Source organism: Panthera onca, chromosome E2 (assembly GCF_046562875.1).
Source record: "Panthera onca isolate mPanOnc1 chromosome E2, mPanOnc1 haplotype 2, whole genome shotgun sequence".
In the NCBI taxonomy this organism is placed as follows: Eukaryota; Metazoa; Chordata; class Mammalia; order Carnivora; family Felidae; genus Panthera; species Panthera onca.
The window spans coordinates 31217984-31243656 of record NC_138353.1 but is presented as its reverse complement, the minus strand read 5'-3'; the positions used below and the strand labels follow the sequence as shown (position 1 = coordinate 31243656).

The 25673-nt window shown below is 40.0% G+C and overlaps 1 protein-coding gene across 4 annotated transcripts in view; it reads right to left on the bottom strand.

Moving 5' to 3' along the window:
• Nucleotides 1-25673, bottom strand: part of FTO (FTO alpha-ketoglutarate dependent dioxygenase) — a 389551-nt gene that overhangs the window by 219299 nt on the left and 144579 nt on the right. The gene's annotated exons all lie outside the window — the stretch shown is intronic.

Below are 25673 nucleotides of genomic sequence, written 5' to 3'. Positions count from 1 at the left end.
AAGAACATGGATGCAAAAATCCTCAAAAAATACAGTATTAGAAAATAGAATCCAACAATGTATATTTTATATACTTTTATATATATCTTATACACTTATATGCCACAACCAACTGAAATGTATCCACATATGCAAGGCTGGCTCAATATGTGAAAATCAATTAATATTTTGTCTCCTGTTTGTCCATCTGTTTTCGTTTACAAGGGCTACTCCAAAGAACAAATCAAAGCACACCTGGTGCAGGGTACAAAATATTACTACGAGTAGGGTAATAAAATAACCAAAGTCACAACAACAGAGAGCACATAACAATCCCCAAAAAAACACCTCCTGAAGGGCCAGACCCTGGACAGCATATGACCCTCCTTTAATATAGCAGTGCTCGCAGGTGCAGAGCACACAACCTTTTAAAATGCATAAGGGACAGAAAACCAGCCAAAATGACGAAACGGAAGAATTCTCCTCAAAAGAAACTCCAGGAAGCAGCAACAGCTAACGAATTGATCAAAACTGATTTAACCAATATAATGGAACAAGAATTTAGAATAATACTCATAAAATTAATCGCTGGGCTTGAAAAAAGCTATGAAACTTGAAATCGGCCACAAGAAAAAGTCTGGAAAACCTCCAAAAGCATGGAAGTTAAACAACACCCTACTAAAGAATGAATGGGTCAACCAGGCAATTAGAGAAGAAATTAAAAAATACATGGAAACAAATGAAAATGAAAATACAACAATCCAAACACTTTGGGATGCAGCAAAGGCAGTCCTCAGAGGATAATACATTGCAATCCAGGCCTATCTCAAGAAACAAGAAAACTCCCAAATACAAAATCTAACAGCACGCCTAAAGGAAATAGAAGCAGAACACCAAAGACATCCCAAACCCAGCAGCAGAAGAGAAGTAATAAAGATCAGAGCAGAAATAAACAATATAGAATCTAAAACAACAGTAGAGCAGATCAATGAAACCAAGAGTTGGTTTTTTGAAAAAATAAACAAAATTGATAAACCTCTAGCCAGGCTTCTCAAAAAGAAAAGGAAGAGGACCCAAATAGATAAAATCATGAATAAAAAATGGAATTATTACAACCAGTCCCTCAGAAATACAGGCAATTATCAGGGAACACTATGAAACATTTTATGCCATCAAACTGGACAACCTGGAAGAAATGGACAAATTCCAAAGCACCCACACACTTCCAAAACTCAAACAGGAAGAAATAGAAAATTTGAACAGACCCATAACCAGTGAAGAAATTGAATCAGTTATCAAAAATCTCCCAACAAATAAGAGTCCAGGACCAGATGGCTTCCCTGGGGAATTCTACCAGACATTTAAAGCAGAGATAATACCTATCCTTCTCAAGCTGTTCCAAAAAACAGAAAGGGAAGGAAAACTTCCAGACTCATTCTATGAAGCCAGCATTACTTTGATTCCCAAACCAGACAGAGACCCAGCAAAAAAAGAGAACTACGGGCCAATATCCCTGATGAATATGGATGCAAAAATTCTCAACAAGATATGAGCAAATCGAATTCAACAGCATATAAAAAGAATTATTCACCCTGATCAAGTGGGATTCATTCCTGGGCTACAGGGCTGGTTCAATATTCGCAAATCAATGTGATACATCACATTAATAAAAGAAAAGATAAGAACCATATGATCCTGTCAATTGATGCAGAAAAAGCATTTGACAAAATTCAGCATCCTTTCTTAATAAAAACCTTCGAGAAAGTCGGGATAGAAGGAACATACTTAAACATCATAAAAGCCATTTATGAAAAGCCCACAGCTAATATCATCCTCAATGGGGAAAAACTGAGAGCTTTCCCCGAGATCAGGAACACAACAGGGATGTCCACTCTTACCGCTGTTGTTTAACATAGTGTTGGAAGTGCTAGCTTCAGCAATCAGACAACAAAAGGAAATCAAAGGCATCCAAATTGGCAAAGATGAAGTCAAGCTTTCACTTTTTGCAGATGACATGATACTATACATGGAAAACCCGAAAGACTCCACCAAAAGTCTGCTAGAACTGATATATGAATTCAGCAAGCTTGCAGGATACAAAATTAATGTACAGAAATCAGTTGCATTCATATACACTAATAATGAAACAACAGAAAGACAAATAAAGAAACTGATCCCATTCACAACTGCACCACGAATCATAAAATAGCTAGGAATAAACCTAACCAAAAATGTAAAAGATCTGTATGCTGAAAACTATAGAAAGCTTATGAAGGAAATTGAAGAAGATACAAAGAAATGGAAAAACATTCCATGCTCATGGATTGGAAGAATAAATATTGTTAAAATGTCAATACTACCCAAAGCTATCTACACATTCAATGCAATCGCAATCAAAATTGCACCAGCATTCTTCTCGAAGCTAGAACAAGCAATCCTAAATTTTGTATGGAACCACAAAAGACCCCGAATAGGCAAAGTAATATTGAAGAAGAAAACCAAAGCGGGAGGCATCACAATCCCAGACTTTCACCTCTACTACAAAGCTGTAATCATCAAGACAGCATGGTATTGGCACAAAAACAGACACATAAACCAATGGAATAGAATAGGGACTCCAGAATTGGACCCACAAAAGTATGGCCAACTAATCTTTGACAAAGTAGGAAAGAGTATCCAATGGAAAAAAGACAGTCTCTTTAACAAATGGTGCTGGGAGAACTGGACAGCAACATGCGGAAGAATGAAACTAGACCACTTTCTTACACCATTCGCAAAAAATAAACTCAAAATGGATAAAGGACCTGAATGTGAGACAGGAGACCATCAAAACTGTAGAGGAGAAAGCAGGAATAAAACCTCCCTGACCTCAGCTGCAGCAATTTCTTACTTGACACATCTCCAAAGGGAAGGGAATTAAAGGCAAAAATGAACTACTGGGACCTCATGAAGATAAATAGCTTCTGCACTGCAAAGGAAACAATCAACAAAACTGAAAGGCAACCAACAGAATGGGAAAAGATATTTATAAATGACATATCAGACAAAGGGCTAGTATCCAAAATCTATAAAGAACTCACCAAACTCCACACCCGAAAAACAAATAATCCAGTGAAGAAATGGGCAGAAAACATGAATAGACACTTCTCTAAAGAAGACATCCAGATGGCCAACAGGCACATGAAAAGATGCTCAACGTCGCTCCTCATCAGGGAAATACAAATCAAAACCACACTCAGATATCACCTCACGCCAGTCAGAGTGGCCAAAATGAACAAATCAGGAGACTATAGATGCTGGAGAGGAGGTGGAGAAACGGGGACCCTCTTGCACTGTTGGTGGGAATGCAAACTGGTGCAGCCACTCTGGAAAACAGTGTGGAGGGTCCTCAAAAAATTAAAAATAGATCTACCCTATGACCCAGCAATAGCACTGCTAGGAATTTACCCAAGGGATACAGGAGTGCTGATGCATAGGGGCATTTGTACCCCAATGTTTATAGCAGCACTTTCAACAATAGCTAAATTATGGAAAGAGCCTAAATGTCCATCAACTGATGAACGGATAAAGAAATTGTGGTTTATATACATAATGGAATACTACTTGGCAATGAGAAAGAATGAAATCTGGCCTTTTGTAGCAATGTGGATGGAACAGGAGAGTGTTATGCTAAGTGAAATAAGTCAGACAGAGAAAGATAGATACCATATGTTTTCATTCTTATGTGGATCCTGAGAAACTTAACAGAAGACCATGGGGGAGGGGGAGGAAAAAAAAAAGAGAGGGAGACAGCGAAACCATAAGAGACTCTTAAAGACTGAGAATAAACTGAGCGTTGATGGGGGGGTGGCAGGGAGGGGAAAGTGGGTGATGGGCATTTAGGAGGGCAGCTGTTGGGATGAGCACTGGGTATTGTATGGAAACCAATTTGCCAATAAATTTCATATTAAAAAAACAGAAAATCAATTAATATAATCCATCACAGCAACAGGCTAGGGAAGAAAAATCACATGATCATACCAATAGGTGCAGAAAAAAACATTTGACAAAATCCAACACAAATTCATAACAAAACCTAGGATTCATAACAAAAACTAGGATTAAAGAGTAACTTCTTCAATGTGATAAGGAACATGTACAAAAAAAGTATGATGTAGCTATCATCATACTTAAATTTGATTCCTCAATAAGATTGGGAACAGGGCAAGAATGTGTCTTTTCACCACTCCTTTTTTTTTTTTAATATTTATTTATTTATTTTGAGAGAGAATGTACACATGCAAGTGGGTCAGGGAAAGAGAGAAAGAGAGAGAGAGATTCCCAAACAGGCTCTGTGCCGTCAGCACAGTGCCCAATGTGGGGCTCAAACTCATGAACTGTGAGAATCACTTGAGCTAAAATCAAGAGTCAGATGCTTACCCAACTGAGCCACCCAGGTGCTCCCACCACTCCTTTTCAATAGCACAATGGAAGTGCCAGTTAATGCAATGAGACGAGAAGAGGAGAGGAGGGGAGGGGAGGGGAGGGGAGGGGAGGGAAGGGAAGGGAAGGGAAGGGAAGGGAAGGGAAGGGAGGGAAGGGAAGAGAAGAGAAGAGAAGAAAAGAGAAGAGAAGAGAAGAAATAAAACTGTCTTTCTTCAAATTTTTTTTTTAACATTTATTTATTTTTGAGACAGAGAGAGACAGAGCATGAACGGGGGAGGGTCAGAGAGAGGGAGACACAGAATCTGAAACAGGCTCCAGGCTCTGAGCTGTCAGCATAGAGCCCGACACGGGGCTTGAACTCACAGACTGCGAGATCATGACCTGAGCCGAAGTCGGCCGCTCAACCGACTGAGCCACCCAGGCACCCCTAAAACTGTCCTTCTTCATAGATGATATGACTGTCTGTAGAAAATTCCAAATGAACTGACCCAAAAAACCCTCCTGGAATTAATAAGCAATTTTAGCATAGTTGCAGGATATAAGGGTAACATGTAAAAGTCAATCACTTTCCTAACAAATAAGTGGAATTTGAAAGTAAAAACCATTACCAATTACATTAGTATTCCCCCAAATAAAATACTTAGATATAAAATCTAACAAAATATATATAAGAATTTACATAAAGAAGACCAAAAATTCCTGATGAACAAAATCAAAGAACTGATGAATGGAGAGATATTTCATGTTCATAGACAGGAAGACCAATATCGTCAAAATGTCTATTCTTCCCAACTTGACCTATACATTCACTGCAATCCCAATCAAAATCCCAGCAAGTTATTTTGTGGATACTGACAAACCAATTCTACACTTTATACAGAGAGACAAAAGACCCAAAATAGCACACCATATTGAAGAAGAACAAAGCTGGAAGACTGATTTACCCAACTTCAAGAATTACTGTAGGGCTGCAGCAAGTAAGACAAAGTTTTATTGGCCAAAAGAATAGGCAAAAAAAAAAAAAAAAAAAAGATCAATGGAACAGAAAAAAAGAGTATACAGAAAGAGAGCCATTTAAATATGGCCAACAGATCTTTGACAAAGGAGCAAAGGCACTACAATGGAGCAAAGATAGTTTCTTCAACAAATGGTGCTGGAACAAGTGGAGATCCACATGCAAAAAAAAAACAAAAGAATGCATCTAGACACAAACTTTCCACTGTTCACAAAAATTAACTCAAATGGATCCTAGATCTAAACATAAAATGTGCAAGTGCAAAATTCCTAGAAAATAACACAAGAGGAAATCTAGATGACTTTGGGCATGGCGATGAGTCTTTGGATACAACAACAAAGGCACAACCCAGGAAAGAAATAATTGATAAACTACACTTCATAAAAATTAACAACTGTTCTGTGAAAGACACAGTCAAGAGAATAAGAAGACAAGCTGAAGACTGGGGCAAAATATTTGCAAAAGGCAGGCTCAATAAAGCACTGTAATTCAAAATACAAAGAACTCTTAAAACTCAACAACAAGAAAACAAACAACTTCATTTAACAAATGGGCAGGAGTTCTGAACAGATACACCACCAAAGAAGATATAATGAGAATAAGCATATGAAAGGATGCTCATCATCATTTGTCATGGGATTGCAAATTAAAACAAGATACCACTACCTGTGAGAATGGCCAAAATCCACCGATAACTGATTAACACCAAATGCTGACAAAAATAATGGAACAACAGAACACGCATTCATTGCTGGTGGGAACGCAAAAGGATACACGTGGTTTGGAAGGCCGCGTGGTGATTTCTTACAAAACTAAACCTGTTCTCATCATAAGAACCAGCAATTGCCCTACTTAATATTCACCCAAATGAGTTGAAAACTTATGTCCACACAAAAACCTGTGAACAGATGCTGACAGCGGCTTTATCAACAACGGCCAAAACTTGGAAGCAACCCACATGTCTGTGAGTAGGTGAACAGATAAACTGTGGCCCATTGAGGCAACGGTGTAATATTCAGCACTACGAAGGTGTGAGCTATCAAGTCACGAAAAGAAATGAGGAAACTTAAATACCTACTACGAAGCGAAAGGAGCCAGTCTGAAAAGGCTGCATACTGTAAGATTCTAACCATAAAGCATTGTGGAAAAGACAAGACTATAGAGAAAATACAAAGCTGTCAGGGGTTGAGGGTGGGGGAGAGGATGAATAGGGTTACAGGGGATTTTTAGAGTAGAAACTATCGTGCATGATACTATAATGGGAGATATAGGCCATAATACATTTTTTAAATCCATAAAATATATCCATAAAATATACAACACCAAGAATGAACTCGAATATAAAGTATGGACTTGGGTGATAATGACACGTCAATGTAGGCTAATCAACTGTAATAAACGTCCAATCCGATGCATGATGTAGACAGTGGGAAAGGTTGCGTACGCAGGGGGACAGAAGTGTAGGGCAACTCTACTTTGTGCTCACTTTTGCTGTGAGCCTAAAATGCTATGAAAAGTAAACCCTCTTTTTTAAAACAATGTGAACTGAAAATTCTTCATTCTGTAAGACTCCGTAGTTTGCCATCTTGAGACCAACGTACAGTTATAAAATTATATAGTTATCCTCCTAGAGTGTTCTCATAGCAAAGGAAAATACTCATCTGCATCACTTAATTTAATATTTGAATGAGCAACTACCATGCACCAAGCACTATCCTAGGCACAGTGAACAAAACAAAGTCCCTGCTCTCATGAAGGTTACATTTGGTTGGGGAAGACACATAATGGGTAAGTAAACAAGAAATTCAGATACGAGGTGCTATGAAGAAAATACAGGGTAATTTAAGAAGCGTAAGGGTCAGTGGGGGTACACGGGAATAATGCACTACTCTATACAGAACTACCGCTGGGGACAGTTAAGGTGACTCAAGAGCTGAATAATGAGGAGCCTGGCAATGCCAATATGTGGGACGAGAGCATTCCAAGCAGAAGAAGGAGGTGAGGCCAAGGCACCAAAGTGGGAATGAGCTCGCTGTACTCGAGACAGTACCATGGTGCTCAGCATGGAAGCAGAAGTTCAACAATTAAAGGGGGTCTCTGATGGTCATGGTCAGAATTTGAGGTTTAATTCCAGATACAATGGGAAACCATTAGAAATTTTATGCAGGGAAAAAATGTGATCCAAGTCTGAGGAGACCACCCTGGCAGCTTGTTGGGAAAGAGAGAGGACCGAAAGGGGCAGGCTTTGAAGCAGGAAGACGAGCAGGGAAACTGTCACCATAATCCACGTGGGAGCTGACAGTGACTCGGACCACGGTGACAGAGGGGGACGTGTGAGTAGTGACCGGATTCAGAATGTTTTAGAGAAAAACCAGAAGACCTGCCAGTGGATTGGGTAAGGAAAGCAGGGGAGAGAGCAAAATTAAGAGCAATTTTAGGGGTTTTCACAGAAAAAAATGAGGATGAATAGGTCACAAAACATTCAGATGTTGTGTAAACAATATTACAAAATGCAACGAAAGGTAAGGATGGAGACGTCAGTGATACACACGGGGTTTTTTTTTTTTTTAATTTTTTAAAAATATTTACTTATTTTTGAGAGAGACAGAGGCAGCATGCGAGTGGGTTAGGGGCAGAGAGAGAGAGAGAGAGAGAGACAAAGAATCCAAAGCAGGCTCCAGGCTCCGAGCTGTCGGCACAGAGCCCAACGCGGGGCTCGAACTCGCGGGCCGTGAGATCATGACCTGAGCCGAAGTCAGACGCTCAACCGACTGAGCCACCCAGGTGCCCCCAACACGGGTTTTAAATGCAAAGAAAAGGACAACAAGGCAGGAACAGAGGATCAAAGCTGACCCCACCCTGGCAGATGGGCTGAGAGTGTGGCTTAAGGTCTGACGAAGAAGGCTGAATGACCAGCCTCCTTTCCAGTTTGCCCCCTCTAAGGCCTCTGGTTAAGGACGCACCTGAGAATTTCTGGTTAACCTGGACTATTTTGCCTAAAGGGAGTTTCAGAATCAAAAGAACAAAACAAAACAAACAGCAGAGGTTAGAGGAGGTTCCCTAGGCCAGATTCCCATAAAAGGGTGAAATGCATAAATGCCCCTCTCATCTACCCAAACAAAAGCCTCATTGCTCCTATGCTGTTAACACTAGCATTCACGAACATCATAAAGAAAGAGAAAACATCTTAATGAGCATTTGTTAAGTGTTTTTGTTCCGCTGAAGGGCAACTAGTCTGATGCAGGCCAAGTGACAAACGCAATGTTAGAAGTAATACTCTGAGGCCTGTACCTTTTTTCAAATCCTTGGCAACTTCCTAATCAAACAACCCTTCTGAAATGCTCCCAACTGTCCCTAATCCTTTGTGGCTTCTAGAAAGAACCCTGTGATTTTCACCAAAGAGCTTCTAATTTATCTAAACCTCGAAGTCTGTAAACGTGGCCCCACCTTCATGGACTATACACCTTAAAGGATATACTAAAGACCATTCTTAGCTTTAAAGAAGACGACTCCTCATAATTTTTAAAAAGAAAACATGACAGAATGTCTATTTGCCAGCGCTGTTTCAGAATACAGCTAAAAAAACTGACGCTATATTCAAGTGGAATCAGAGTTTGTAGAATTTAGTCAACAAAACAAACAGAAAAGAAGCTCTCGCTCTTCTCTGGCTAAATGCTGCGTGCTCTGTCAGTGGGTCAGGAGAGCTCTGGACATTCACTGTAGCATGAAATCTCATCTCATACATAAAAGACCACAGATGCAAAGGCATAATTTCCACGAGGGTGACCGATTCGTGCCCAGGACTTTGCCAGAAATCCCACCTGCTGAGATCCCCTCCCGCACAGACAAACTGGGACGGTTGGTCATCTTAAATCTAACCCAGCCCTGACTTCCTCGGTTTTGTTGACCAGTGTGCTATCGGGGCTATTTCATCCTAAATTTCTTAAAGTAACAATCAGGAGCTTCACTAAAGGCACACTCCTGAGCTAAACAGGCCCAATACTGAAATCCAATCTTCCCAGCTTCACGCAGTCACTGAAGCTTTTCATTCTTACTCACCTGTCCATTCTCATCGCTCAATCTTAATATTTATGACCTTATTTTTCCTAGACATGGGGACATCCATGACTGAGAACATATTCAGAATTTAATAGCCAGCAAAATGGGGGAGGGGAAGCTTCCTGGCAAGATGTCGGTACAGACCCGGGCCTCTCGATCTGTTCCATTCCTAGATTCCCCAAGGAGACGATCAGGGCACTATTCAATGAGGTAAAAACTTTGGTCAGCACTAAATATAAGAGGAAGGTGCTCAGTATGCCAGAAATTGCGAAGGTCTGTGCTGGGTACGTTTAGGCGGGATGAGACTAAATAAAGAAGAGGCAGAGAGGGCGACCCGTGAGTGTCTACTTGGAAAGACCAGCGTCTTGGTCAATATGGCAAGTGGATCCCAAGGGCAACGCTCACCCTCAAACTCAAAACAACAGGAAGGTATGATGGGCTACAGGGCACCGAGAGGGCAGGCCGCTTGCCTCCTGTGGGGCAGCCTTAAATGCACACAACCCGTGCTTCTCACAGCCCCCAGAACATGTTGCTGGGACAAGCTGCCACTTTGAGGAGAAGGCCAGGCATCGGTGGGGTAAGAAATTGTACAGTCGGGGCGCCTGGGTGGCTCAGTCGGTTGAGCGGCCGACTTCGGCTCAGGTCACGATCTCGCGGTCTGTGAGTTTGAGCCCCGCGTCGGGCTCTGTGCTGACAGCTCGGAGCCTGGAGCCTGTTTCCGATTCTGTGTCTCCCTCTCTTTCTGACCCTCCCCCGTTCAAGCTCTGTCTCTCTCTGTCTCAAAAATAAATAAACGTTAAAAAAAAAAATTAAAAAAAAAAGAAATTGTACAGAGTGGGTTTGCCGAGCACAGGTCAAAAGGGGTCATGGTTCGCCCAGACTGCACAAAAATGAGGTGCTTAGGACGCTCTAGTTAATGAAATCTCTTATCTGGCCATGTAGGGTACATTTTCTCGCTCTTTTCAAATGAAGGACTTGGCCGGGAATGTGCACCCAGTTTTCCAGAAACAACTGCAACGCCAGTTTGCCTAGGAGGTAGGACCTGTTCTGCTTCGGTGAGGAGAAACAGACCTGGAAAAATCGCTCATGTGAAAACACTGCAGTTCAAAGGGAAGGAACCACTTTGAAACTGTCTCTGCTGCAAAGGTCTGACTCAAACCGACAGGACAATTTTTTTTTTCATAAAATTCTCAATATTTTAAGAAGACATCAGTTTCTTTATGTGTATATATATGTGTGTGTGTGTGTGTGTGTATGTGTATACACATATATGTCTATATATATATATACACATATATATATATACACACACAGACATATATGCAATGGAACACTCTCTAACCATAAAAAAATATGAAATGTTGGCATTTACAACAACACGGATGGACCTCGAGAGCATTATGCTAAGTGAAAGATGTCAGATAGTGAGAGACAAATAGCATATGATCTCATTTATATGTGGAATCTAAAACAAAAACAAAAACCAACAAACAACAAGCTCAACAATACAGAGAACAGACTGGTGGTTGCCTTAGATGGGGCATGGGGAGTGGCAGAAATGAGTAAAGGGGGTCAAGAGACAGAATTTTCTGGTTACAAAATGAAGAAGTCATGGGGATGTAATGTAATGGAAAATTGCTAAGAAAGTAGATCTGTATATTTATCACAAAAAATACATATTCCTTATAACTACTGTTGACCTTGAAAGTAAAACAGCCAGTTATTTTACCAGCAAAAGTAGTTTATTTGAGAACAGCAGAGGAAGTGCAATTCGGGACCCATGAACTATGGGTTTCAGAAAACAAAGAGTCATACCACCTTATAGAGGGAAAGGAGGTAGGAGGGGCTGCTTGAACAAAAGTCCACTGAAAGAAGGTGTTCAGGGTGGTGACACTTTCTCACTGGCTCAATTGTGGCAGTTTCTCATTGGCTGGGCTGTTGTGGAGCAAAGGGAAAATGTTCCTCACTCTTGCTGGGGCAGTCAAGTAACTTCTTCCCGCTGGCATTGGTACTTGAGAATGAGTTGGTAGGACATGAGAGCTCCCATTTCTGTCTCTTCCCAATTCTATTACAAATGAGCTTTTCTTTATTCAGTTTCACATTACATAAAGTGATAGATGTGAACCAGCCTTACTATGGAGATCATTTCAAAACATATATAAATATTGAATCGTTATGTCATACACCTGAAACTAACATGTTACATTGTCAATTATACCTCAATTTAAAAAATAAACTTTTAGGGGCAGCTGGTGGCTCAATTGGTTAAGCATCTGGCTCCTGATTTCAGCTCAGATCATGATCTCATGGTTCATGGGTTCGAGCACCACGTCAGGCTCTGCACTGACATCGCAGAGACCGCGTGGGATTCAATCTCTCTCTCCGCCCCTCCCCTGCTTGTGTGCACTCTCTCGCCCCCTCTCACGAATAAACAGTAATAAATAAATAATTAAATAAATAAATCTTTTAAAGAAAAAAAACCACATTATGTAAATGTAAATGTAAATACTTTCAAATATGGCTATTTAACCAAGTATAATAAATCATCATCGTTGCCATCATCATCATCAGGTAATGATGCCTCACCTAAGAAATAAATATACATTAAATATCTAAGTCAAAATCCAAAAGAATATATTAAAAACTACCTGGGAAGCGAGCAGAAGGGTTAAAAAAAGTAACTGGGAAGAAAAACAAACCACATCTCAACAGAAAAATGGGCAAATGAAGATCAGATGATGGATAGTAATAGAAGTATACAAATGGCGAACAAACATGGAAAAGATTCTACCTTCTCAATAAATTTAAAAATGCATTTAAAACAGCAGTATGTTATTTGTACTCATTAAAGTGGCAAAATACTTTGAAATTCTAATGCCCAGTATTATCGAGGGTAAGGTAAACGAGGCTGGAGGAAGTACCTGGTAACCACATCTCATACTGCACTGGGAATGTACAATGAAAACAACCTTACAAGTTACAGTCTGACGATATAACATGTACAGTTTTAAAGTAGCTGCACTCTCGTCTCACCTAGGTATTCCACTACTGATAATTTTTTCCACAGAAATCACAGCAGCAAAGATACATGTACAAAGATGTTCACGAGAGCAATATGTTTGATATCAAAATACTAGAAATGAATTAAGCAACCAAAAGTAGGGGGTTACTATTTAAGCCATTTCCGTTCATTCTTTCTTTAATTTATTTATTTAAATTCAAGGTGGCTAACATACAGTGTAGTACTGGTTTCAGGAGTAGAACCCAGTGATTCATCACTTACATATAACACCCAGTGCTCATCCCAGCAAGTGCCCTCCAAAATGCCCATCACCCATTTAGCCCATCCTCCCACTCACTCCCTTCCAGCAACCCTCAGTTTGTTCTTCGTATTTATAAGTCTCTTGTGGTTTGCCCCCCTCTTTATTTTTATCTTATTTTTCCTTCCCTCCCCCTGAACATAGGTTCATCTGTTTGTTTCTTAAATTCCACATACGAGTGAAATCATATGATATCTGTCTTTCTCTGACTTATTTTGCTTAGCATAACACACTCTAGTTCCATCCATGTTGTTGCAAATGGCAAGATTTCATTCTGTTTGATTGCTGAGTGGTATTCCATTGTGTGTGTGCGTGTGTGTGTGTGTGCGCACGCCATATATATATTATATGCCATATCTTCTCTATCCACTCATCAGTCGATGGACGTTTGGGCTCTTTCCATAATTTGGCTATTACTGATAGCGCTGCTATAAACATTGGGGTGCATGTGCCCCTTTGAATCAGCATTTTTGTATCCTTTGGATAAGTATCTAATAGTGCAATTACTGGGTCCTAGGGTAGTTCTCTTTTTAATTTTTTGAGGAACCTCCATACTGTTTTCCAGAGTGGCCGCACCAGTTTGCATTCCCACCGACAGTGCAAAAGGGTTCCCCTTTCTCTGCATCCTCACCAACATCTGCTGTTTCCTGAGTTAATTTTAGTCATTCTGACAGGTGTGAGGTGGTAACTCATTGTGGTTTTGATTTGTATTTCTCTGATGATGAGTAATGTTGAACATCTTTTCATGTGTCTGTTAGCCACCTAGATGCCTTCTTTGGAACAGTGTCTATTCATGTCTTCTGCCCATTTCTTCACTTGATTATTTGTTTTTTGGGTGTTGAGTTTGATAAGTTCTTTATATTTTGGATACTAACCCTTTTGCAAATATCTTCTCTCCCATTCCATCAGTTGCCTTTCAGTTTTGTTGATTATTTTCTTTGCTGTGCAGAAGCTTTTTATGTTGATGAAGTCTCAATAATTCATTTACACTTTTATTTCCCTTGCCTCTGGAAACACATCCAGTAAGAAGTTGCCACAGCTAAGGTCAAAGAGGTTGCTGCCTGTGTTCCCCTTTAGGATTTTGATGGTTTCCTTTAGGATTTTGATGGTTTCCTGTCTCCATTTAGGTCCTTCATCCATTTTGAATTTATTTCTGTATATGGTGTAAGAAAGTGGTCCAGTTTCATTCTTTTACATGTTGCTGTCCAGTTTTCCCAGTACCGTTTGCTCAGGAGACTTTTTTCCATTGGTTATTCTTTCTGCTTTGTCCATGTAGGGTCCGTTTTGAGTTCTCTATTCTGTTCCACTGATCTATGTGTCTGTGTTTGTGCCTGTACCATACTGTCTTGATGATTACAGCTTTGTAATACAGCTTGAAGTTTGGAATTGTGATGCCTTCAGCTTTGGCTTTCTTTTTCAACATGGCTTTGGCTACTCGGGGTCTTTTCTGGTTCCATACAAATTTTAGAATTGTTGGTTCTAGCTCTGTGAAGAATGCTGGTGTTATTTTGATGGTGTTATTTGTTATTTTGATGTTATCTGATTGCACTGAATGTGTAAACTGCTTTGGGCAGTATCGACATTTTAACAATATTTGCTCCTCCCATGCACGAGCATAGAATGTTTTTCCATTTCTTTGGGTTTTCTTCAATTTCTTTCATAAGCCTTCTATAGTTTTCAGCATACAGATCTTTTACTTCTTTGGCTAGGTTTATTCCTAGGTATCTTATGGTTTTTGGTGCAATTGTAAATTGGGTTGATTCCTTGATTTCTCTTTCTGCTGCTTCGTTATTGGTGCATAGAAATACAACTGATTTCTGTACATTGATTTTATACCCTGTGAATTTGCTGAATTCATGTATAGATTCAAGCAGTCTTTTTGTGGTCGTTTGGATTTCCCACATAGAGTATCATGTCATCTGCGAAGGGTGAAAGTTCGACTTCTTCCTTGGCAATTTATATGCTTTGTATTTCTTTGTTTTGTCTAATTTCTGAGGCTACTACTTCTAGTACTGTGTTGAACAACAGTGGTGAGGGTGGGCAGCCTGTCATGTTCCTGATCTTAGGGGGAAAGCTTTCAGTTTTTCCCCATTGAGGATGATATTAGCTGTGGGTCTTTCATATGTGGCCTTTATGGTGTTGAGATCTGTTCCTTCTATCCCTTGAGGGTTTTTATCAAGATAGGATACTAGTAGTATTTTGTCAAATGCTTTTTCTGCATCTATTGAGAGGATCGTAGGGTTCTTATCCTTTTATTAATGTGGTGAATCATGCTGATTGATTTGCAGCAATGGACAGATCATCAAAGCAGAAAATCTACAAGGAAACCATGGCTTTGAATGACACACTGGGCCAGATGGACTTAACAGATATATTCAGAACATTTCATCCTAAACACATTCTTCTTATGTGCATATGGAACATTCTCAAGAATAGATCATATACTGGGTCACAAATAAGCCATTTTTAAAAATCACATTTCAAGGAATATTTAATAAGAAAAAATGCTCAAGATATAAAAGTACTGAAAAAAGGGTAAAAGACATCATATCTAACAGGATATTAATTTTCTAAAAAGAAAAAATTATATGTATTTCCAAGTACAGAAAGAAATACTGGATGGAGTTAGACCAAATAGTTGTGAATAATATCTCTGCATGGGGATAATATGATCTGTTTGTGTTTGCACATTCCTATAGTTTGTAAATTGTTTAAAGTGAACATACACTACATTTTATCAATTCCGTGGCATACGTTTTTTTCCTCATATTTATTTATCTCTGGAATTGGACTACATCCTAAGACGGCATCTTTGGAAGGCATACATTACTACTTTTGTACGTAGCAATAAAAAAGAAAACAATAAGTATCATTATTTTTGAAAGATCCCACAGATAACATTCAATGAGGAGATCCTCAGAAAAGAGGCATTCATTCCCCAAATGAAAAGCATGGCACACAGCCATCAGTGAAGGCGGTATGAGCTTTGGTTAGTTTTGGAAACCTTCCCCCACATACAAATTTCCCTGGGAGTGAAAATTCTTCTATAAAAACAAGCACAGAGGTGAAGATGGCCTCGGGATATGCGACTTTCCCCCTCTTGTTTCTAAATTAACTTTTATGGAATGCTCAGTTTGTTGTTGGCTTGAAAAGAGAATAGATTCTTGAGGTTAATCATTCTTGTTCACTTTCTAAATACGCAAAATGAACTTTAATCCCACTTTGGCAAGGCCTGCCTTTAATCTTCCAGATTGTAACACTTCCCGACAAACTGGAGGGCAGAGGCTTGGGGAAAGAGAAAGATGAGAAGGGACGGAGGTCAGGTGGACGGAAAACTTGAATGAAGTAGTTTTCTTCTTTTTCCCCTTCCGAATATGCAGACCCATCACTTCTGCCCGCTGCTTCAGTGAACGGTGGGAACTGGAATTGCCCGAATAAAGTTAATCAATGAGACAGAACCAGCCACTTAAACCTCTTGGCTCTGTTCCTCCATATACCTTTTGCCTTCCCGCTTGACTCATTCCTATCTCACATCTAATTCTCCCCTGGCAACTGAGAAAGATGGCTGTGGTTTCTGGTTAAAACCTCGGGAGGAAAAAAGGATGTTCTCTCCAAATATACGGTAAGTTCCTGTTACGTACAAGGCACTAAGTGCTCTGTGTAGTGCAAGAATATATATCACATAGTACTGGCTCTCAAAAAAACTTAACTCCAGTAGATAAGACCTCTATGCCAATCTTTATAGTCCAGAGGGAAAAAAGAATTATGGCATCCACACTGATTGGTCGGTGCCCCTGCCATTGTGGTATTAAGTTTTTAACATCATCCTAAATAAGTGTTATACATATACATAGATGGAGAGAAAAACACAAGGTGGAGGGAACAGTGTGAACAAAGAAAAGGAAAAATGTTTGGGCCAAAACCAATTTTAAGGGTGAGTTTTAGGACAATGATTTGACCGAGGACTATAATTTAGATCTTTTTTGAAATTTTAAATATTTATGGATAGAAGAATAATTGCACAGGAAGAGTTTAATGAAAACATCCCATCATGGAAGAAATCTGCTTCAGGGACTGACTGTTTTTAGGAAAGTGAAACTTATTCCTAGGCTGATCCTGAACTGAAACCCATAACAAGAATCAAATTAAAAATTAAAATTTTAAATTAAAAACATTTTTAAAAAACTTCCTTTATGGCTATTCTTCCTATCTTTACAGAAGTGGCAAAGAATGCACATAGGATATGCAATCAAATTAAAAGTCTGAAAATTTTTTCCCACAGTTCATGCTTTTAGGAGTTATGTTATATAGACAGAGAGCAAAAGAAGGCATATTAAGACAGCCAACCAAAAGGAAAAATTCCACCCAACCAACCCAGATGCAGATTTACTCCAATACAGCATGACCCTGACTGCATAAAATAGGAAAAAATACAAGGATCTCAAAACTCATAGTAACACATCTATCCTCAGCTTAAAAGAAACCAACACATTTCTGTTGTCTTTAGTAGTTTTTTTTTTTTTTTTTTTTTAAATAAAAGATCTGGAAGAGAATGTACACATTGATTTGAACACTGCATCACTTTGGACAATTCTGTGATATCACATGGTCACTTGGACTAGATATTAGAAAGCAAAGCATGGGTCACCGAAGGAATGGACTACCATGGAAGATTCTAAAAGCTATCTCTTGGAGATCCCCAAGTATTAAATGAATGGCCACCTATTTTGGGGAGGGACTTCAAAAACTCTCCAATCAGGAGCTTTCTAGGACAGATTATATATTTCCTTTTGCCCGTGGTTGCCATGAAATGGGGTAGAGGTGGAGGAACCAATCCTTGGTTTATTCATTCACTCATTAACTCAATAATTATTTATTAAAGCACCTACCATGTTCACAGTACTGTGTTAGGTGACACAGAGGTTACACATTTTTAGAAACCTGAAAGAGGGTAGATAGAAGACATTTTTAGAAAATTCCAAGTAAGAGAAAGACATAAGATCCAGATTTTTAAAAATGGAATAGCAAAGGACTGCAAGGAGGAGAAATCTCAGTATGATAACTGGAAATCTCAGTATGATAACTGGAAGAAGTCAGTATTTATCAAAACATGAAATTGGTAGTAAGACAAAACATCAAGTGACACAGAGATAGCACTATGGCATGGTTATTCTTTCAATAAGAATCAGGAAAGGCAATTGTGAATTCCAGGGGGAGAGTGAGAGCCACACAAGAAGGCCATGGTTCAAATACAAAGTAGGCTAAAATGGAGCACAATTCTGGGTCTTTGATGAAGTATAAAATCTTGACCTGACATTTGTAACATTCCCTTTCAATGGAACAACGTCAGGGATTGCTGTGGACTCCACATTCTATTTACGGGATCCAGTCACTTTATTTGGTTCTACAATAAGGGACACATATACATAAGCACTGGTATGTACCGGCTTTCAAATTTCAGGTTCAGTGTACAGAGAAAGCATAGTCATCTTATCAAAATTATAGATTAGTGTGTAAACGATATAAACCTTAATGATGTCAGAGTAATGATATGGCTCAAAGGGAACTTACACCCCCCATTTTACATTCTAAAAGTCAAGAGTCTATCTACATATTGGTTATAAGGTAATCAACTACAAACACACACACACGCGCACACACACACACACACACACACGTAAATGCTATGTAATAAAACTCAGCAAAGTGAGGGAGTTTAAGAAAGCCACTTCCCCATTTTTCTTTTTTCTTCACATTTTTCTTAATGGAGGGACAGCCAGTGCCTCAATTTGCTGGAGGAAGAGAGAGAAGTATTAAGCAAGTGTTTAAAAGTTAAGGAAGTGGGGCGCCTGGGTGGCTCAGTCGGTTGAGCGTCCGACTTTGGCTCAGGTCATGATCTCATGGTTTGTGGGTTCGAGCCCTGCATCGGGCTCTGTGCCGACAGCCTGGAGCCTGCTTCGGATTCTGTGTCTCCCTCCCTGTCTGCCCCCCCGCCCCCACACACTGTGTCTCTCTCTCTCCTTCAAAAATAAATAAACATTTTTTAAAAACATTTTTAAATAAAATAAATAAATAAATAAAATAAAAGTGAAGGCGGTAATCACTTAAAGAATAAAACGCAAATATGCTAAAAAGTGGTCACTTTTAAGAAATGGAACTTGGGGTAAACATCTGGGTGGCTGAGTAAGTTGAGTGTCCAACTCCTGATTTCTGCTCAGGTCATGATCCCAGAGTCGTGAGACTGAGCTTCATGTTGGGCTCCATGCTGAATGTGGAACCTACTTAAGAACTTCTCTTTCTCTCCCTCTGCCCCTCCCCTTCTTGCATGCACTATCTCTCTCTCTCTCTAAAATTTAAAAAAAAAAATTGTTTTTAAGAAGAAATGAAATTTGGGGACAGGTGACATGACAAGGAGTTTTTTTCCTTTCCATTCCATTTTAGATCATCCTCAACTGCTTGAATTTTTATTTCCTAGTTTGATATTGTTTTATAATAACAATAACAATACGAATGAGGTACTGATAGGGAAAGATCTCCAGGATATATTAAGAAAAAAAAAAAAAGCAAGTACTAGAATAAAAAGGTTGCATTTGTCTGCTTTTTTAATAAAGTAGCAGCAATATATATGTAAATATGTTGGCATAACTATATTTACGTTAATGTCGACAAAAGGACCTGACAGGAAAATAAAAGAAGTTCCGAGTCTTAGTCTATATAATTCCATACTATTTGAGTCCTCTACAATGAGAAGATGTGTGTATTGATCAGTTCAATTACTTTTTCCCACATTTCGAAAGAAGAAAGATCCCATGATTACATAATTAGTAGAGTTGCATGATTCAGCAGAAGGAAGAACAGCTTTGGTCTCAGAAAAACCTGCATTCAGGGGCATCCGGGTGGCTCAGCAGGTCCAACTTCAGCTCAGGTCATGAACTCACAGTGCATGGATCCGAGCCCCACGTCGGGCTCTATGCTGACAGCTCAGAGTCTGGAGCCTGCTTCGGATTCTGTGTCTCCCTTTCTCTCTGCCCCTCACTCCCTCACACTCTGTCTCTCTCTGTCTCTCTCTCTCTCAAAAATAAACATTAAAAAAATTTTTTTTTAAGAAATAAAAGAAAAACCTGCATTCAAACGCAAGCTTCACTAGGTACGTCACCTTAAAGAAGCTATTTTACCTCTTTACGCCTCTATTTCCTTTTTATAAAACAGCTTTATTGACATATAATTCACATACCAAACAATTCACTCATTGAAAGCATATGATTCAATGTATTTTAGTGTGTTCACAGGATTGTGCCACCATCACCACAAATGAATTTTAAAGCATTTTCAGACTCCTAAAAAAAATACAAAACCCACATACCCATTAGCAGGCAATCTCCATCAATTTTCTTTTCTGGCAAAAAATAGGGATTGGAGAGAGAGGACTACCTACCTGATGGACTTACTTATAAGAAAGAAAGAAAATATATCAAAGCCTCTAGCACGGTGCCTGGCCCTCAGTAGGTACTCATGCATTTCAGGTAAAGTTCAAGACATCAATGACCGAAAATAAGCACAAAGAATGGAAATGATAAGAAAGTGTAAGAGACAGACAAACCCTTTCAAGGACCCAGGAATCCTATCCACAGAGTAAATTCCGCAAGAGTGGCCCTCTCTCTAATTCCGCTGAATACAAAAGAATCAGGCTATCAAGACAAAAAGCACAAGTTTGAAAATGTCAGCATTTGCGGGCACGGTTTAGAGTGAAAAGTTTCAGGAGGACAGATACATCCTGCAAAAACATGACTAGCAAGGGGCAAATAATGTAGTTTGCTGAGAAGGTAAGAAGAACACCACGAGTTCGTATTGGATGAGCAGTTGAAACTATACTGTCATGTTTCTACTTTTCAAAGTGAAAACAAACATGACAGGTGCTCATTTGGCTGTTCGAGCACTTTCCACTTAAATGGCAATTCCTCAAGCTTACCGACTGCAGCCTCAAGTTATAATTTATTACTGTTTCTGTATTATTCCCTTGCCTCGGCAGAAAGCAGAACATAGCACCTACATTTCAAGGCCCATGAGAGGTAATAAAGTATAATTATTTAGAATTTATGATTAAGCCATAAATTACAGGAACTTTTTAACTTCGGTTGGTCAGTCAAGAGTTGGGGGAGGAAGGGAATGGGGTCAGAGGAAGAAAAAACAAAAGCCTTTTCCTTGGAATAAAATGTCTAAATCGGGGCAGGACTGAGGGACACCGATAGGATTTACGAAGATACCACAGTCTCCAAGTTAAGTCCCAGAGGAACCCCAGTTAAGAGGCTTTAAACTCCTAGAAGCCTCTGTTCTAGAAGGCTAGAGGCGACACACTCCAACTGGAGCGCTCATGTTGACGCCCAAAATAGAAGCATGGTACATTTTCGGGTTAGACCACATCAGACGTTCACAGTGTTCTATGAAATACCAAGCCAGAGGTATTTTAAAGAAGGTGAACCTGATCTGGAAAACACCACTGACCAGGCTCTACAGGTAAACTCGGCCCTCAACCACGGCAAGAGCGTGGTTCCCACAGAGCTCCGATTCGACCCTGACCAGACGGCAACTCTTCTCCCCCTCAAGAGTCAATTGGTGAGCTGTCCCCGTCTTGCAGGTCCTTTATGTGCAAAGATATGTATGGGACAGGGAGGTACAAAGCTAGCAAAACTCGGGGCATGAAGCAGGATAAGAACACAACATTCTGTGCTCTTCTGTCACCCGCCCGCCTCACTGGTTCTCCTGGAACGCCAGGACCCGGCTCCCAATCTTGGTTGGCCCCCACATACAAAGCACTTTCTTCTTTGGCCTCCCACCGGCCCTGAGAAGCAGGTACCACGAAGCCCTAGTTTTCCAGGGGAGGCAGAGACTCAGACAAACACTAACAAGGCAGAGCCAATAGTCACCGCAGTGAGTCTGGAACCTGGTCACCTGACAGGAAATGGCCTTTTCATCATTCTACCCTAAACTGTTGGTGAAGTAAAGCAAAACCAAAAAGAAAAACGAAAGAGAAACAGCGTGCATTTCAACTGACGTTGCTTTCTCTCTCTCTCTCTCTCTCTCTCTCTTTTTTTCGCCATGGAAATTTTACTTGGTAACTGAAGCTTGGAGATAGCTATTTGAAAATGAAATTGAGTTTGGATTGAAGGAAACAAAAATAAAGAGACCAGACAGAACAGAGTCATGAGTAGTAACATGTAAAAAACAAAAGGATAAATGAAGGGTTGGGCAGGGGAGGAGGTCTGCCCCAAATGTTTACCCAGCACCCTCACCTTTGTCCCGAAACATCCCATCTCCACACCCGGCTCCTGGTTAATGAACATAATTTGGTTGATGTCCCTTGAACTGTATAATCTTTTCTACAAAAAACAAACCCGCAGTTTGTCTCCGAGCCACTTTTAAGTCCCGAACGCCCTGGTTACATTCAGTCTATGGAAAACATCTGTGGCAAAGTAAATCATCCTACCCTGAGAAAGACCAGAGTGTGTTTTTTTTGTCCCCCCTCTAAGTGTGTTTTGAAGTCCTGGTTGGAAAATTAGTGAAAATTGTAAATCTGTTTGCAAATCTGGTCATGTCTAACTCTGAGATTAGGGCAAAGATTCCAATTTAAAAGTAAACCGTGACAACCCCAGTTAAGCGTGTCCTCAGGCACTGCCAGCAGGGCCTTCACTCACTTCCACAGGCGGTGGATTTATTACAGGCACCCGACGCGTTCCCCATCAGACACCCCTGGAGTATTTGCTTGAGACAGCAGGGTTCAGTCTGCACTTCCTCTGCAGACCAATATATTATTATAAATTGAGCTAAACTGTTTCCTTTTCATAAGTGCTATGAAGTTCAGATTTCAGATATCGGCACAGGGCTGAGGTCCCTCGGCAGGGCTCCGTATAGGATTTGGATTTTAAAAAGTGAAGAGAAAAGGTAGCAAGAGACCGTGGCTGCTTTTAGTTTTGTTTTATGCTGCTTAAGAGGCGGCGGGGCAACGTTCATTTGTAGAAAATTCTGAACATGCGTTCTTAATCAAGACAATAAGAATTTGCCTGAGTAATAATAAATAATAAGGAATAAGTGGATTCTACATGAATATATTCTAACGGTGCGCTTTGGGTACGTTGTGCTGTGGCTGGCCCAGGTCCATAGGGTACCAGCTACTTCGCCTAGAGCTAAAGGCAGGAGTCAGGAAATCAGGAATAGATACTATGTCTTGGATATCAGCTCCTATAAAATAATAACACGTGGGGCGCCTGGGTGGCTCAGTCGGTTGAGCGTCCCACTTCGGCTCAGGTCATGATCTCGCGGTCCGTGAGTTCGAGCCCCGCGTCGGGCTCTGTGCTGACAGCCTGGAGCCTGCTTCGGATTCTGTGTCTCCCTCTCTCTCTCTGACCCTCCCCCGTTCATGCTCTGTCTCTCTCTGTCTCAAAAATAAATAAACATTAAAAAAAATTTTTTTAATAAAAATAAATAAAATAATAACGCTCACTTCTGTTTATCACCTACAATAGCTAAAGGGACAAATGTATATTTGAAATGTATATTCATTACAACATATAGGTAAAGGGGGCAATGTAATTACTTAATATTTTCATTATAATCTATTTCCGGGCAAGAGAAACAGAACTTTACAAAGAAAAGGAAAAGGAGGAAGCACCCAGAACACCCTTGTCATCATCTTCTCTTTCCTTCCTGAACAATCTAGTCCTAAAGCCTTTAGGTGAAGCATAGGCGTTGTGATGAGGGAGCAAGAGGGGGGCCCAGGAGCCCAGAGCAGGGGTCAGTGAGGAGGGAGAGGAGGGCGGGCTTCATGTGGGTGTCAGAGCCCAAATGGGATAAAAGGACAAGTTATAATCCACGCGCCCTACTAACTGTGTAACCACGGCTATGTCACTACATCAATTTAACCTGAATCATTTCTTGTCCTATATAACTAACATTTACTTTTTAGGGCTATGGAGACAGTTAAAAGAATGCTTGACCTGTCATTAATCCCCACTAAATGTGGCTGTCATTCCCATACTACTATTTTTCCAGATGCATGTATGTATAGAAAAAAGACTGAAAAGGAATATACGAAAACAGCAATGAACCTGATTTTTATATTCTTCTATCACTCATACCTTTCAGCGTTTCTTTTCTCTACAATGAACATGTACTTTACTTTCATAATCAGAAAAGAACACACAAGATTGTTCTTAAATACATGGAAGCTAGCTGAACTTTTAAAATGTATCTTTACAATTTCTAAATGCAGAAAATTAATATGGCAATTTAAAACGGCCCCAAATGACTCTCACTTCCTTTAAAGATACAAACTGCGAATAGAAACTCGTGAACAAAGCATCCAGAGGAAAGTGGTTTATTGGCTGAAATTAAAACCCATGTATACTCAAGGTAAATACCCATGTGTGGGTTGTACATTAAAAATGAGGAATAATCTGTTAACCTACAAATGATGCTTGTCGATGGGGCAGAGACTTCAAACTAGAAACTCAGTTCCTGAGGCAAGCAGGGGATGCTCTCTCAGTAAGAGCTGACCTTCAGACTAAAAATGTGCCCACATAGAGATTTCAGTGTATTGGGATTGAGACTAAATTGTCCCTTTTAGAGCAGGAAGAGCACCGTATATGCAACCTGCAAACCATCCTTTAAGAAAAGAACAATCTCTATACGATCTCCCTCACAAACTTGTTTGGAGAGTGATTGAGACTCTTAAGTGAAACTGATTTGTAAATTATAAAGCAACATGCAAATGGCAGGGAAGAGATTTAGGGCTTACTTCGATCAGTGTTGGGCAAATGTGGGAATCACCCCATGAGAAGAGGTGAAGGGACACAGCATTAAGCACCAGCAAATCACGCACCACGGGAAAGTCATTCTCTACATAATGACCTTCCCATCTTGCTGCTGACAAGGAGAAAGTCCCAGATTGGTGCCATTGTACAGTTAACACGTTTCTAACAGTTACACGTGTCCCTTTTTCATAAAGACAGAACAGGACTCAGATTCAGGATCTGCAGCAACCAAAGGCAGCAGGCACTTAATACTGTTTTACTTTCCATATTTATAAACCTCTTCTAATTACGCCAAGTGATACTGGTCTTCCACTTAAGATAGTGATAGAGAATCTCCTTCTAAAATGAACCCATCTCAGTGAAACAAAGAAAGTGAACCTATTGAGAGAAAAATATTACATAAGTAATAGTACAGGTAGCACAGGGATATGGCAAGAATCTTGAAGTTAATGTGTAGATGCCTGAAATTTGGAGAATGCTTAATGAGGTAATGCCCTGAAGAGCTAATCCAAACTCTGAATTTCCAGAAGGCAAGGACCAAGTTTTACCTATTTCCAGCATCTCCTCCAGAACCTTACACAGCATGGAGGACATCACGGGCCCTCTATAAATACTCAATTGATTGAGAAGCAACTCTTATCATAAATACCGGCTTTGGGCCTTGGGGCTCCCCAGCTCTAAAGTCAATACATGAGTAGATTCCCCCAGGCAGGTAAGAGTGAGATAAACCTTGGATAATCAGGAGCTAAAGCCAGTGACAGAATAAACCCAGGGAAGCTTTGTGAGTATAGAAGGATACAGTTTACATGCAATGCATTGGAAGACAAGCAGAAAATCCAAAAAAAACACAAAGAACTTAGAGCAAAAGCTGCTCAAATCCTGCAGCTTCTCCGGTTAGCCTAAGCCTGAGATGCTGCCCCCCCAAAAGAACTCAAAGACAAGTGCACAGAAAGGCCACGTTGTCAGGTCAGCTCCTCCTGAGAAGAAACTAAATTCAGAACTAGAAAAAAAACTTTCACTAAGAACTTATACAGACAGGGAAATCATTTTAAGTAGCCTCCACTCCCA